This window comes from Macaca fascicularis, chromosome 14 (assembly GCF_037993035.2).
Source record: "Macaca fascicularis isolate 582-1 chromosome 14, T2T-MFA8v1.1".
Lineage (NCBI taxonomy): Eukaryota > Metazoa > Chordata > Mammalia > Primates > Cercopithecidae > Macaca > Macaca fascicularis.
Genome location: NC_088388.1, coordinates 20,175,545 through 20,192,110, shown reverse-complemented (window position 1 = coordinate 20,192,110; position 16,566 = coordinate 20,175,545). Strand labels below are relative to the sequence as shown.

General features: G+C 51.8%; 1 long non-coding RNA gene across 1 annotated transcript in view; it reads right to left on the bottom strand.

Annotated features, from left to right (window-relative positions):
• Positions 1-13,063: 13,063 nt before the first annotated feature.
• LOC123568784 (uncharacterized) overlaps positions 13,064-16,566 on the bottom strand; it is a 75,056-nt gene continuing 71,553 nt past the window's right edge. The window contains exon 6 of the long non-coding RNA XR_006692327.2: positions 13,064-13,491. This is a non-coding gene — a long non-coding RNA (uncharacterized lncRNA). The remainder of the gene's footprint in view (positions 13,492-16,566) is intronic.

Below are 16,566 nucleotides of genomic sequence, written 5' to 3'. Positions count from 1 at the left end.
ACCTTGGTCCTCTATCCTCTGCACAAATATTGACTGAGCATCTTCTGCAGGCCTGGCCTGCACGGGCACCAGGGACTGGTTGGTGAACCTCTCAAGAGTGGAGTGGAGGAGAAACAGGGTGCATGAGCAGAGCAATACCATGTGATCAGTGGCCCCTCAGCTGGAGAGGACGGCCAGGAATCCCAGCTCTGCCACCACATCTGACATGACTGAGGCTGCCCACCCCAGTGGCCTGTTTCCTCATCCAGAGACTGGGAAGGTGCTTCGACTGGCTGAACCTCTGATGCTCCTCAGTTCTGACCAAATGATTATTTCTGAAGCAGAGGAACAGTCAGTGTCCATCTCCACCCGGAATCTCAGATTCCCAACTATAGGTCTCCATCACTGCTGGACTAGGGGGCAGAGAGCAGTGCATGGCTTGAAAACTCCAGGCATTCTGGGAAAGCCTCGTCCCCGATGTATGGGCAAGCAGCTGCTGCCTCCATCCCACAAAGTGAAGCACAGCAGAATGGTTAGCACAGCAGTTTCCTGGGTCAGAGGAACCTGCTGTGTGTTTGCTGGGTGACTTTGTGTGAGTGATCCAGCTTCTCCGTGGCTCAGTTTCCTCATCCAGAAGACAGAGGTACTGATCCTCACCCCGTACAGCTGAACACTGGATGGCAACGTGTGTAGAGCACTCGGCAGTGTCTGGCACGGGAGTGAGTACTTAATAATTGCACATTGTTGCATTCAGGGTAGCCATAAACAAACATTCACTCACTGGCCAGAGAGAACATGACAGCTGTACTTCCCTGGAGGACTGGAGTCTTGAGTCTTCAAGAAAGTCTCCGTCTCTCCACCCAGAGCAGATGGTATGAAGGCCCTTGCCCCAGGGGTCCCACTAGACCAAATGGCCATTTATCTTGGTCACAATTGCAAACTCATCCCCGCCCCCATCAAGCTGGAGGGACTAACAGCACCTTCCAGTGTGCATTCCTGTAGCCATAGCACCTGGGATGGCAGAGTCAGTCCTCAGTCCTGACTCCAAGGCTACCAGGTCTGTTTCTCCACCTGCCTTCCCCCTCCCCACCCCCGCCCAGGGAGTGGCAGCATACTGGGATGCCTAACAAGAGTGGTGCTGACCTTCCAAAAGCCAAGACTTCATGTTTCCAAATCCCGACTGTCCCTCTATAAAAAACGAAGCTCTTGGACTGAGCCATCAGAACCTTCCTTTTCACCCAGAGCTAATCCCTCCCCAAGTTTTCAGGCTGACGAGAATAGTCAGGGTTTAGAGAAAGCTTTCTCTATCTTGCACTACCAGATCCAGCGCCTCATTTTTCAAATTCTGATGTATTTCGGGTAGAGAGGAGGGAAAAGTACATCTGGCTGACATGAAAAGATTGGTGTGGTTGTAATGTAAAGATAGAGTGGAATTTGGGAAATTTTTGAAGAACATTTAAACTCTAAAAATAGACAAAAGACCCGCTCTCAGAAACACGAGGATTCTGTTTCCAGTTTCTGGAATCCCCCACTTGACAAACAGGGGTGTTTTAGGAGCACCTATGGTGTGGGTTGCACTGTCACAGGTGCTGTGGGGAAAAGAGGGAGGGGGAAACAGAAGCAAAGGGCTTGTGCTCAAGAAGTTTGGATCCTACACAATGAAGCAGCAAAGAAAAGTCACTACAAATGTAATCAAACACACAAAAAAAATAGCCTTGGAAGTCAGAGGAAGGTGGAGCCTTGGAGGGTCATTCAGGGAGGGCTTCCTGGAGGAGGAGGAGGGAGTTGAACTGAGGCTTGAGAGATGGTTGGAATGTAAAAAGGCAGAAGAGCAGGAGAACCTGTGAAAGGAAACAGCAGCTGGGTGGGCTTATTTATGGGACAGTAGGGAAATTAATATTAGTGGCTAATGTTTGAAGTCTCAAGATGGGCCAGGCCCTGTGCTGTTTGCTTTGTGTGAATTATTTAACTCTCAAAACAACCCCTTGAGGTAACCAATGTCATTCCCGTTTTACAGATGAGGAAACAGAGCCAAAAAGGTTAAGCAACTTTCCCAAATTTACAGAGCTGGTGAGCAACAGCGCGCCACAGCAGTCTGGCTCCACGTACCTGGGCACTCTGCTCTGCCACTCTGGCCAGGCTGACTCTGGTGGGGGCGCCCGCAGGGAGGAGCTAGAGGTCAGGTAGGCTAGGGAGGCCAATGGCAGGTGGCAGGGCCTTCAGAAGCCCTCAGTCAGAGGCATTTCCTGAAATGTGGCCCCCTGGCCCTCCTAGGGAACTCTAAAATGAGATATTCCCTCTTCTCTCATCCGCATGCAGGTCCCTGAGGGATTTGGAAATTTGTTAAGGGATTTGGGGGCTCAAGATTCTGGCTTTTTAATATCTTTCGCCTGTCCATGTGGCAGCGATCTGTGCCACCCACCTTGTTATTTCAGTCTGTTCTGGGAGATGGATGGCCCAGGCTCTGATTTAAGATCTGCTGCTGCAATCCTCAATTTCCCATGTCTCACGGGGGACAGTGACAAGGCAGCAAGCACACGGAAGACGGTTTAGCTGTGCCCAGACTCCAAGCCCAAGAGCCCACAACACCTGCAGAAAAAGTTCCAACTAGAAAAACCTGGGCAAAAACAGACAGGCCCAGCAAATCTTTCCACAGGTGATGTGGAAACCCATTCAAAATAGAGCCGGAGGGGCCCCAGAGGTGAGCTGAACCAACTCCCTCATCTCACAGCTGGGCAAACTGAGGCCCAGAGAAGTTGCGTGACTTACCCAAGGCCATGCAGAAGTGAATCGAGCCTCCAACTGTGTCCCCTTTTTTCGGAAAAGCCCTCTTACTTCCCTCCTCTCCCCGAGTTCTGCCCTGTTCTGGATGAATTCCTCTTCTGGATGAATCAACCTCTTTGTTGTTGAAGTAAAACAAAAAGGTAGGGCCCTTACTTCTGCCAGCCACTACATATGATCCCATTTCCTCCTCGTACCATCCCCATGGGTCAATGGGTCTGAGGTTGCCAGGCCTTGCCAGGTCATGAATAGAAGGCCACATCTTCTTCAAGTAGATGCCTCACTGGGTCCTCCAGTCAAAGCCCCTTGAAAAGCTACTTCACCTACAAGGGTTTCTGTAAATCCTTCAAAGGGACATTAAGTTACTCCCAGACCAACCTGTCACCCGCATTCACCTCTAGCATGTTCTCTGCTCCTGCTCTAAGAAACTGCCAGAGACAAAGCAGCTACTTGAAGGAGTGCCTCCTCCTAGCCTCACCATGCTTCCTTTGTTATGTCCCTTGTTGGGGAGCTAATATTCAGGCCAAGGGGCAAGCCCTGATGCTCCCATAGCTCCAGGCTGAGGCCACCAGAAGCAGGGAGAATGGCATCTTCCCCAACACAGAGGCCCTTGGGCTCCAGGACCCCCACAAGCATTGCCGCAGTGTCCCAAGTCCTCTCTGCAAACAGCGTATCTGGCTGTGGCTGCAACCTCTAATCCCAGCCTCAAATCCAGGCCGAGGGGCCAGCGAGAAGGGTACCCTTCCCTGTTTATTCTTGGAGCCACCGAAAGTGCTCCTCCTTCTCCAGTTACAGAACCAAATCCCCCAGATAAATTAGAGGATGCCAGCAAATCCTGGCGGGGAAACAGAGAAACTAAGGGCTTGGAAGTAGCCACGCCAGGATTTGAACTCCTATCTTGTGACCCCGCCCACTGCACAACACACCTGCTGCCCAAACTGCCCCAGCCACCCAGGGTTCTTGGCCCTCCTGGGACTGGTAGCTGGAAGGCAGGAGTGGGCTGTGCTGGGGGAGATTTGGTCCTCTGCTCATCAAAGGAGGCTCCATGCTCTAGGAGTTTCGTCTTCCTTCCTCTGACCTCATGGGTCCAGTCCAGAGCTTGCCAAGGTGAGTCTCTTCCAAGCCCAAAGTTCTTGGGAGGAAGAAAAAAGCAGAGGAAGCCAGATGTCCCTTCCTTCTGAGGAAAAAGCCTGCTCCAGCTAGCCTTTGAGGAAGGGATCCAGCATAGACGCTGACCTTCCTTAACCTTCTCTGCTGGCCATTGCCACACTCTCCCCTGTGGCCTGAGAGCCACAGTGAGTGTTCTCGGCACCCAGTGCTTCCCCCAGCTCCCCACTCAGAGCCTTCCTGCAGTGGAAGCACAGTGCTGGCCATAGGCCCATGTTCATCTTAGGAAGGTCCCCACCTCCCACTGCCCACCCCAACACATCTGGCACCGGGGCACATCCTGAGACACCCAGTCACAGGGCCATGAGGGGACAGACTGACCAAAAGCAAACAAGGCCAAAGACAGGCCCCCAACCCTGAGTCTGATCTAAAAATATGACACAGTGAATATCTCATAGGGCCTGGGGTTGGGGAGGTGATGGGAGTTGGAGGCGCACTGCAGAACAAGATCGTGGGCTGCAATTAAAATTCCCATCCCGGGTAATTCCCGGGCCTCCATGGGGCTGTTTCCATGGCAAGGGAGGCTGGCGCAGAGAAGGCAGGCTCCATGCAGGGCTGAGCTCCCTCCTCCGTCCCTGTCCACAAAAGCCTCAGCCCTTGGCCGGGCAGTTCCAAGCCAGATCTGTAATCCAGCTCAGAATGCAGCAAGGTGCAAGCGGAGGCCCAGGAGACAGCCCCTGCTCCCAAACTCTGTGGGCAGGTGCCCAAACTGGCAGGGAAGGAAAGGAGGGACAGTGTCTGTGCCCAGGGAGCCACTCCATGACATGTCCTAAAACAATATGAGGCCACTAAGGCACTGGCCCTGGAGCAGCCAGGTAGCAGGAAGGAAAAGTCGGGAAGAAACCTTCCACCCGCAGAAAGCATGCTCCTTGTCTGATAAACCCTTCCCACCGCCAGGGCCCATCAGTCCTCCCACTGGCCTCCAGGCAGGGCTCCCCCATCCTGCCTCCCACCCACTCACCTCTTACACATTGTCACCCCTAGTCCTCACTCCTTCTTGCCCACGCGGGCTCACTACCTCCTGGCCCCCAAGGCAGCCCTTTGTGTAACCCTGGCTACTGTCAAGAAGACTGGAGGCCCTTCTGGCATGTTCCCCGCTGGCAGATGAGGATGAGTAGCGCAGAGCGGGCACACGTCTCCGCGGGCAGACATCAGAGGTGATAAGGGCAGGAGAGAGATGCCAGGGCTGTCCCTGAGGCCTCCCCTCTGAGGAATCCTGCAGAAGCTCAGTGGGCTGGACAGATAACGTGTAATACCGGTACACAGAACTCCCACATCTGGAGAGTCTGACCTGCAGAGGCCACCACAGGTCCTGCCTCCTGGGGTGGTTCTGGAGCCTGTGTTCCCTGGGAGGGGAGGCCTGCTTCCAGGTGGTTCCCCTGCAGGCTGCTTCCGCGGGGCCCTCAGGCTGCCCACACTCATTCATCCCAGGAGGGGAGAGAAGGAGAGATAAGTGAATTTGATTTCACTTCCTTTTTCTCGCCTAGTCCCCATTCCTGATCTGCCCCCAGCCTCTCTGCTCCAAGTGCACCATCTGCAGGCAGTCCCAGCCCCTGGCATTCAGGAGACAGTGGACAGCTTGGAGAATGGGAGGTGTCCTCAGGCACCCTGCCCAGCCCCAGCCTCAACTGGTGTTCTTTCCCTCCTCCCGTTGAGGAAGGAGGGGGATGGGTGTCCTTGCCAGGTGTGGCCAGCCCTTGGTCAGGGGCCCATGGGCACATCCCACTAGACAGCCCAGCCCTGGTCAATGCCACACGGGCGGCTCTGGGAACTCAGCCCAGGAACAATGAGGCCATTCACTCAGCCTGGGCTTCACACAATGACCCTCTTGGTCTATCTCCGTGGCAAGACGGTGTGTGAGAGTGAGAGAGAGTGTGTGTGTGTGTGTGTGTGTGTGTGTGTGTGTGTGTGTGTGTGTAAGAGAGAGAGGGGAACTGGAGGTAACCAGAGAGTCCAAATAGAGGCAGGAGAAAGAGTAGCAACCAGGGATTTCATGATAATCATGCTGGCATCTATCCTATGTGCCAGGCACTGTATTGGGTACTTGCATTATCCTCACAACAGCCCTGTGAGTCAGTCCCAATAGAAGCCCCATTTTCGAGCTAAGGAAACCGAGGTAGGGTCATAGAAGTCAGAATAACAGGAACATCTTGGCAGCGGTATCCTCTAGTTTTATTTGGGTGGTCCCATGGGTGCATACTTATGCAAATGTTCATTGTACTGTCCACTGAAGAGTTGTCCATTTTGCTGTCTGTAAATTGCATTTCAGCAAAAAAAAAAAAAAAAAAAATGATATTGCATCAATTGAATTAAATATTACCCAGGCCTGATTAAAGAATGGGGAAGCTCTTTGTATGCTAATATGCATCTCCAAGATACACTATTCAGTGAAAAAGAGCAACGTGCAAAACATTGTTTTGCAGGTAGTATGCAAACACATGGTTTTTTTATTTATTTATTTATTTATTTATTTATTTATTTATTTATTTATTTTGAGACAGAGCCTCGCTCTGTCACCCAGGCTGGAGTGCAGTCGTCAGATCATGGCTCACTGAAGACTCAACATCCCGGGCTCAAGTTATTCAAGTTATTCCTCCCATTCCTCCCATTTCAGCCTCCCGAATAGCTAAGCCTTTTTGTTTGTTGGTTTTTCTTTTTTGTTTTTGGTGAGATGTGGTTTCGCCATGTTGCCCAGGCTGGTCTCAAACTCTTGAGCTCAAGCAATCCTCTCACCTCAGCCGCCCAAAGTGCTGTGATTACAGGCATGAACCACCACGCCCGGCCCCGCAAACACATATTTTAAAATTACCATTTATACGTATCTGCTTGTGCATGTAGATTATCTCCAGACAGACACGGAGAAACCATGCCTCCTCTGGCAGAGCAGCCACGTGGCTGAAACAGAGGCAGAAGGAAGACTTTCCACGATATACCCTTTTTCGTAATCCACAGGAGTGTATTACTTATTCAAAAATTAAGTGAAATTAAAACAAACAATAAAACAGCGCCTGAGTTGCTGACTCCCAAGCCATTATATCCATTGCTTCAATGCACTTAATTCCAAAGCAAACGGCCTCTCCACTCCCACTCCTTTCCAGCCCGGCTCCCTTCCTCAAATCCAATCAAACTGCACCTGGTTGTGGCTGTCCAGCTGGGGAAAGTTCATGGTTGGTCTCCACTATGGACCCTCCAGAACCCACTGCTGTCTGAGAGCCAGGCGGCTGGGCCAGAGCTGGAGCCCTCAAGAAGCTGCTAACCTCGAAAGCCAAGTGCCCCCCTGGCTCCTGAATGCAGTGAGTGCCACAGAGTGGCTGACAACTCACTGGGACCTTCCAGCTCAGGGTGACTCCCCGGGTCCCCATGCAGCCCAGTGGTCTCCACCTTACTGTCACTGCCTCCCAGGCTCCCTCCACGGGTCAGCAGACAAACCCAGCCCAGGCCTCGTTGTGAGGAAGATCCCAGGTCCAGAGGCATACAGAAAGCCAACAGTCAGGCAATGAGTGCGGCGAGAGGCAGCCCTCCCAGAGGAATCCAAGGCTTTAGCTGACTACAGCTGAACCTGTGGCCTCTCAAAAAGAGCCAGCTTGGTTTACAGTCCTGGGTTCAAATCCCAGTCTGCCATTTCCTGGCCACCAGACCTCAGACAAGTAACTTTGTCTCATTGTGCCTCCGTTTTCTCATCCACAAAATGAAAACAGTGGTACGTACCTCTTGGAATTTTTGTGCCAGGGAATGAGATGCTGATGACCCTAAGTCCTGAGCCTGTAGCAGAGTAGGTGAATCTGAAAGAGAAACACTCACCACCATTGAGAACCATGATCTAAGCAGAGTTTTAGAGCAGTTTGCAAAGCGCTGCTTGGGCACAGCCTTACAGAAAGAGGTGATCGAGAGGAAGGCCCTGCCCCCACTGGGGCTCCAGGTACCTCCTGGGCTCCTCCCTGCCTGTGGGTTGTCAAGAAGGGTGTTGACAGGCCAAGGGGGGCCCAGGATGTTGAAGGATTTGGGAATTTGATTGCAGGTCTTAGGGCTGAGAGGCCGTAAAGCTCGTGGGACCAAGCAGCCATCTCCAGGTATCAAAGAGTTACCATGAAAATAATAATAATAATAACGGGAGTTTAGGAGGGCCAGGGTTCAGTGCAGCATATCACCATCACGCACCTGGCTTTGCTTATCACACCAGGTTCCCTGGGGTGAAACTGAGTTGCTTTGAGCAAATCACTGAACCCCTGAGCCGTATCTGTGCAGAGCCCATGGATACCCACCCCTGCACTCTCTGTGGACTGCGAGTACCTCTGGTGGTGGCAGCAGGACCTGCCTGCCTCGCTCCCTGGGGTGGTGTCTCATTGCCCTCTGCAGTCCCCACTCGGCCAACATGAAGGGTCAGCTCTGTGTCTGAGTCTCATGGTGGATGTGGGAGAGGTGACAGTGCACAAGCAGCCGCCCCTGCCCTAAAGGAGCTCCCAGACCAGTGCAGTGGGGGTGGGCAGGGGTGGGGCAGACAGGCCAGAAAGTAAGGAACCAGGCCACACGACAAATGCCAGAACAAAGGAAGAACCAAATGCCCTGGGACCTAGAGGATTTGTTTTACTCATAAAGGGAGTCCCCTACAGACCCTAAGTCCCCTGGCACTGGTCCACTTTGAGTGTCACATCAACTGCTCCTGTCACCCATAGGGCAGCCAGGGAGGAAGCAGGGAGGTGAGACAGACAGTAGCATCTCTGTTCTGCAGGTGAGCACATCGAGGCTCAGAGAGGGCAGCCGGCTCAGAGCTAGGATGGAAGCCCAGAGTCCCAATGCCTGGGACCGGCTGCTCTTCAGCACTCCTGTGGCCACTTAATACATCCGCACCCCACAGGACACCTTTCCAGGTCACTGGCTGCACCTGGCCAGGCCCAGCTCCTTTTGTGTAGGTAAGAAACTCCTCACCACTCAGGGTCATTCCATGGCAGGTACAAACTATAAACAGGCCCTTCTCTGGGATGACTAGGGTCTCTGCATCCCCTAAAATAGCCCTGTCCCTCACCGCTACCCACGCCCCCACTCAAATCTGAACCAGAACTGCTGCCTGTAAAAGGCCCCTGTAATGACACATCCATCCATCAAGCACCACTGAGTGCCCCATCTCTGCCAGGTTCTCACTGGACCTAAGCATCCTGCAGAGCCTGAGAAGAATACGGGGACTCTCGAAGGTTGGGGGACACCAACCAGCCCATCTCCTAGGCATTCCAGAAAAGTCTTCCCTGGGGGCAAATTATCTCTGCCTATCTCCAAAATCATTCTACTATTATTACTCAACTATTTTCCATGCGGACCCCGAACACATCTGTCCTACAGGGTCTCTTCACATTAATGATAAACTCTTTTTCACTCTCTAAAAGAAAGACATCTTTTTAAAGAGCAAAGCCTTCCAACCACAGCCCGAAGAGGCCTGGGCCAGGCTGTGGAAACAGCAAAGAGACACATTCCAGGGTGGCTGGGTGCCTCACTGGCTTCCTGCCCCGCTTCTCAGGCAATAGCGGTAAGGATAGTCAAAGAGCTGGGACTGCTGGCCGGGAAGTGAGGGTGGAGGGAGGGATAGAGAGCCTCTGGCCTGGGGTCTAGCCCCTGGGACAAAGGGAGAATGTTAGGGGCCTAAGACCCAAAGGAAGAGCATTTACATAAGAGAGATCTCCGTGTTGCAGACGCGTTCTTCAACCCACTGAACGGGTGGGGACCTAAGTCAATGACCTGATAACAGAGAAAATGCTGCCCCCCTGCCCCCACCCTCCACTGCCCAAGTTCAGGAGAGCAGCACAGCCGACATTCCCTCTAATCCAGGGATTTGTTGGGGGTAGGAAGGTGTGATGGTTAATACTGAGTGTCAATTTGATTGGATTGAAGGATGCAAAGTATTGTTCCTGGGTGTGTCTGTGAGGGTGTTGCCAAACCCCCTTTAACATTTGAGTCACTGGGAGGGGCAGACCCACCCTCAATCTGGGTGGACACAATCTAATCAGTTGCCAGTGAGGCCAGAATAAAAACAGACAGAAGAACATAGAAAGACTAGACTGGCTAAGTCTTCCGGCCTCCATCTTTCTCCTGTGCTGAATGCTTCCTGCCCTCAAACATTAGATTCCAAGCTCTTCAGCTTTTGGACTCTTGGACTTATACCAGTGATTGCCAGGGGCTCTCGGGCCTTCGACCACAGACTGAAGGCGGCACTATCGGCTTCCATACTTTTGAGGGTTTGGGACTTGGACTGGCTTCCTTGCTCCTCAGCTTGCAGATGGCCTATTGTGGGACTTCACCCTGTGATTGTGTGAGTCAACTCTCCTAATAAACTCCTCTTGATATAGGCATCTGTCCTATTAGTTCTGTCCCTCTAGAAAACCCTAAAACAGAATGGTTTCAGTTAGACCACAGGAACAACCTTCTGACTGTGACCTGGAACAAGGCACCCAGGGACTTCTGAAGAAGGAGCAGCTTTTACCCAAGGCCCCTGGGCCTGCTCCTCGGCCTTCCAAGTCAATCTGGCTGGAGGCAGAGGGGTGCCCTAGCTCACCTTTAGAGTGCCCCCGCTTGGGGAAGAAGAGCCCCTAACAAGCAAGCGAGAAGCAACTGGCTCTTCTCATCCCTGCTCTGGGCCTGGTTTAAATGGGGGTGGTAATAGCACGTACTTCAGTGGAGCAAGGGAGATACATGTGTAAATAAAGCCTCTAACAAAGTAACACGCACATGGCAGATATTAAATAAACACTAGCTATTATTTTATTTATGTTTTATTTATTTTTTTAATTTTTTTTTAAGATGTAGTTTCGCTCTGTTGCCCAGGTTGGAGTGCAGTGGCGCCATCTCGGCTCACTGCAACCTCCACCTCCTGGGTTCAAGCCATTCTTCTGCCTCAGCCTCCTGAGTAGCTGGGATTACAGGCATACACCACCACACCCAGTTAACTTTTGTATTTCAGTAGACGGGGTTTCACCATGTTGGCCAGGCTGGTCTCGAACTTCTGACCTCAAATGATCCACCCACCTCGGCCTCCCAAAGTGCTGGGATTACAGGCTTGAGCCACCGTGCCCAGTCACTAGCCATTATTTTATTATTATGGCTTCAAGACCACCTGTAAAGTGTCCCTCTGTCAGCTCCTGCCCCGTTCCCACAATTATTGACTCCCTCTGCCAACCAATGATACCTCTGCTCAAACTTGCAAAAAAAAACAGAAAAATCCTGGGTTCCTGGAAGGGCACTCCAGATCTTGCTTGGAGATATGCAAAGCCTTTGGAGCCAGAGGTGGAGAGTGGAGGACAATGGCGGAGAGAGGAGACTTTGGCCCCCACAAGTACAGGCCCTTGTTTCGAATGTGTCTTACAAAAAGGAATAAATAAAATAAGTGAACTCTGACAAGTGGGCAAATGTTAAGGGCATGCAGAGGGAATTGTCAGCACCTCCGCATGGTGCCAGAGAACAGGACCCGCTCCAAGCTGGAGGGAACTTCCTAGAGCCTTTCAGCTAATGCCAGCTCTCACCACTCCCTCAACAACCCTCTGGCCCCTTCACTCTAGGCCCCCTTCCTGCAGGGAGGAGGGGGAGCTCTCGGGGCACACGCCTTCGAGGCAGGGCATGGTGACCTCCTTTCTGATCTGCCCCCATCCCCATGCCCTGGGACAGCACAGTGACCTCAGGGGCTGCTGATTGGTCAACAATTCCCCAGAAGGCCAAATCCAGACGAAGTGCCATTTAACATGCTAAGCAGCCCTAGAGTCTGCACAAACCCTTTGTAAGCCCCACCCTCCACCTGCCGTTTTGACACTGACTTGAAGCCTGTGGCTTTCAGAGGTGGCCCTGCCTCCAGTCCTTCCACTGGGCTAACGCTGACGCCACCACAGGACTCCCCCTTGGTCAGGGCTGTGGGGCTGTTGGGCCACCGCTTTTCCCAAGCTGTCCCAGACGACCCTGCCTCATGTCACCCCGGGTACCACAGTCGGGGCTGTTGCCATCCATTTTACAGAGGAGCCACTGAGGCCCGCTCTCCCCACCTCAAGCTCCTCTGTTGCTGAGCAGCTACTCAGCTTTGGCATCTCATTCCGGTTGTGCCTTTCCCGCTTTGCCTCCAGTGAAAGTGGAATCCATCCCCTCTCTTTTTACACCCCGCCCACCTCCAGTTTGTGCCTTTATATGTTTACACACCTGCCTTTCCCACTAGACTGAGAGCTCCTTGAAATCAGAGTTCTAGTTCATTCATCTCATAAGCCCGGGGGGCCCAGTTCAGAGCCAGGTTCCTCATAGTAGGTGGTCACTAGCAGCCACCAAGCAAGTCGAGGAGATGACCATTCAGTGCAAGGTCAATGTGACCCAGCAAGATAATTCGTCCAATGGACCCCGAAGCTGGGCACCAGGCTGAGCTCTGGCCTCATCCCGCCAACTCTCCCATGCGTGATGGGAAGGCAAACACCAGCCTTTGTCCTTTGTATAGAGGACCTCACCTGAGCCTTGGATGGGAAGAGACTCTCCCTGTCCTAGGGACGAAACCTTGTACACAGGGCTGCAAAAAAAGCCTGTGTGGTTACTCACCATGCCGCCCGCCAGCCCCTTCTCTTCAGGGACAGAGAAAAGGTGCAGATCCAAATGCCAACGTGAGTGGCCCTGCCCCACCGAGGCCCCAAATTACAGTGAGTCTACTGCCTCGTCCTTATCCCCAAGGGCTGCCGGCAGAGGAGGCTTGCTGCCCTGTGCTGACCTCAGGCCACACCCTTTGCACAGAAACGGACTCTAGCAGGAGGCAGTGGAGAGGGAGGGAGGGAGGGAGGGAGGGAGGGAAGGAGGGAGAACAGGGCCCAGACAGTGAGACTCGGCTGTGAGGCAGGATGAAGGCTGGAGAAAAACCCCGCTGGGCCTGCAGGTCGGAAGAGCCTGGGGTATGGCTCTGAGAGTCCCACGAGTGACAAATTGAGAAGGTGTCCAGGTAGAAAACTGTTAAGTAAAAATATAGGATAATAATAAAAATAACAAGAGCTGTAAATTTAGAAAAGGAGAAAGTAACTTTATTTCTTGTAAAGGGTTACAACTGCAAGGTGGCCATCCCACAGGCCCGGAAGCACAGCCTCCAGCCAAGACCAGAGACAGGTATTTCAAAGAAGGAGAGGTTGGGGTAGGAGTTTTATGCTGAAAGGTTTGGCTGAACATAAACATTCATCAGTTTGCAGGAAGAGGAAGAGCTGTGAGTATTCATGAAGGTGGCCCTGACGCTGACACATGTGTATTGAACAAATATATATTACAAATGACCTCTGTTTACATTGGGGTGGAGATTTAATATGGAAATGTATTACCATTAGGCCCTATAGGTCAAAGGGGCTTTTCAGGACACAAAGGTGTGTGAATGCACCATCTCTGTAAACTGACCAGAGTCAGTCCCTGGTCGGTGGCCAACTTATCAGGAGAACGTTACCAAAATCAGCCTCTTGTCCAATCAAAGCTGTAGCAATGGCTGGTGGAACAGGGGCTCAGGTAGTCAGCATCTGTGAACTGTGGTGAGCTGTAATTGTCGTAATATTGCTTATCTCGAGGCCAGTGCTTGTTTAGCTGCTAGAGAAAAAAAAACCTCGTGGCGGTCAGAACATAGTTTATTCTTTAAGTATACATAGTGTGTGACTTAGCCTTGCCTGGGGTCCTGTTTATAATTTGGTATATTATTTCCAAAATGATTCTGTCAGTCTTACGATCTCTATTTTCACATTAATGCTTGTCAGTTGTTGTGTCTAAAGTTTGAAAAGGAGGGGGATACAACCAGACATATCTGACCTCCTGTCCTGTCATGGTGAGGAATAAAGTTGTAAGGTTTTTCTAGGGACCCCTTGGCCAAGGCAGGGGTCCATTCAGTCAGTGGGGGAGCTTAGGATTTTACTTTTAGTTTACAAAGCAGACACTGGTTTTTCAGCTGGATCACTCATTCACTCAACACACAGGAAGCCCTCAGCAAAGGGTCCCAATCCCACCTCCATGGAGGCCACTGTCCAAGGGGGCAGGGAAGCACACGAATCACTGATTATGCGGCAGGCACCACGCTCGAGGTAATGTCATCATTTCTTGCTTTGGAAGGACAGAAACAGGAAGGGAATCTTATTATGCTTTTAGGCAAAGATGTGCAGAAGCTTGAGGCTGACTCAGGTCAGAGGCTAATGTGCCTGAGACCCAGGTTTTCTAGTAACTGACATCAAGTGGGAGAAAGATTTCGTAACCACGATGGAAAGAAGTTCTCTTTTACCAAGCACATATTATGGGCTAAGTGCCATCATTTCATTTGCATTGACACCCTGGAAGGTGGGTTTCTCCACTCTCAAGTGGGGGAATTGACAAGCTGCATGCATTTTATTAAAATTTATAAAGTATTTTTGGATCTATGACTGCATTTCACCCTCACTAGATCCCTATGAGGAAGGCACTGGTCTCCCTTATTTGGAGGATTCAAAAACTGGGGCTCAGAGAGACAAAACATGACTTTCCCAAGGCCAAACGGTCTGACCTTGCATCTAGAACACTTTGCTGTCCTCTTACACATTGTAATGAATGGTCAGGCTGACGGTCTAGAAGAAAGGCTATGGGGCTGTGAAGGCACTAGGCTAGGAGGAAACAGACCATCATAAGTCATCAGGGGAAAGGAAACTCCTGCCCTTGGCTCCAAAAAGCCAACTGTAGGCCACCAGGGAAGGGCCCAGGCAGACGTTGCCTTAAGAAGCCTTCAGTGCCCTGGTTGGCTTTAAGGGCTGACAGGTCAATCCGGGATTACAGCAGAGGGCTGTTTGGCCTTTAGGAGGCACGTAAAGAGAGCATGGAAAAAGATGGGCGACCCATCCTGTCCTCCACTCTAAGGCATTGTCCGTACTGGGGGCACTTCTGAGGGCTACACTGTGAGAGGGCACAAAGTGAACACTGCCCCCTTCATTCAATAGGTGCCTGGAAGGCCCTGCTCTGAGTAAGGTACCATCACCATCGACCCTGAACTGAGCCTCAAAGAACCCAACACGATAGATGTGCCCCACCCCAGGTGGAAGGTGCAGACAGTGTACTTGAAAGGAGAGGAGGTGACGGGAAGGCCTGGCTTCTCACAGAACCTCAGCCAGGTTCCTTCAGAAGTGAAAGGCAAAAATCCAAGCAGTCAGAAGAATGGTAGTGGGATGAGGGGACATCCCCTGAAACATGAATAATGGCTCCAAAGAGAATGATGGAGGACACTGGGAGGGTGTTCAGGAGCAGGGAGGCCATACGGGTGCTGGGATCCATGGGTGGAACCAGAGACCCCAAACAGACACCCAGGGCCAGTGGACTTGACCCGGGCCACTCCTCCATGTATGTACAGGCTCCACTTCCTCCTCCATACTCCAGCATCACTTGGTCTTGTGCCACTTGGCCTACTAAGCTTGTCCACGTCACTCTGCCCGACCTCACCATGAGCCCGCCCTACTCTTGTCCCTTCTGCTTAAGGAGTCAGAGAAAACAACTACAGATTCTTGTGCCCTGGGGCGTAAGGGAAACTGGGGATGCCCAGGGGAGAGAGGGAGAGAAGTCTGGGGGTGGCAGGAAGATGGGTGTTAGTAGCCCTCACTTCAACCTAAGAGGGCAAAAATCCAGATTAACACCAAAAACAAACTAGATCAATGTTTCCCACTGAGATCAATGTTTCCCGCTGAGATCAATGTTCCCCACTGTGTGTTCCACAGAACAAGTCGCCAGGAATAAAGGGTTCTGTGGTCCAGTAAGTTTGGGAAAAGCAGAGTTAAGCAGATTTCCATAGCAGGACTTCCCAGGGCCTTTAATGTGCTAATACGCATGGCGAATCTCCAAGAGGGAGGCAGAGCATGCAGCGCAGCCCAGCCTTATGTGACCAGGAACCCTTTCATCACAGCGGATTTCTCAGGACCAATGTGCTAGGGAACATGCTTTGGAAAATAGAGAACTAGACCAAGGTGATCCAGTTTCCAAACTGAGTTTTTAGTCTCATGTGGGATTCGGTGATCGAGTGGGGCAGACAGGGCTAAGACCCAGCTCTTCCACTCTCTTGGGAGGCACTTCACCTCTCTGGGCCTCCATGTCCTCATCTCAATAATGAAGCCTGTGCTGCCCAATTGCCGTCTCCACGGCTCTTTTGAGGATCAAAGCAAATATGTAGACCCCTTTTAAACTACAGCTCTGTAAACCAAGGGGCATAAAAGGCAACCTCCCCTTGAAAAGAGAACATATTCCACAACGTGATTTGATGTACAAAAGTTCTCTTTACAAACAACTTTTAAAAGAACTTATCCGTTGTATAAAACAAGATCCACCTATGCAAGATAAAGATGAAGCAATGGCAGGAAAGCAAAGGCAATGGCAGAGAAAGCCCTATGATGTGTGGAGCATAGTGGCAGAAAGAAGATGCTGATGGTGCCCAGGGCCCGGGGTCTGAGTCTGGTCTGCCCTGGACCTGCTGTGTGGCACCAGCCAAGTCTCTCCTTTTCTTCCGTGCATGAGGGGGTTGGGCAAGATGACCCCCAAGGCCCACCCAGCCCTCAAGTCAGAACTGAAGCCCCCAACACTGCTTTGGGCAGCCCATCCTCCCAGGGGATCTGCCCAGGTGAATATCTGAAAGGTGTCAAAGGGGAAGGATGAAACTGCTCTAGGAGA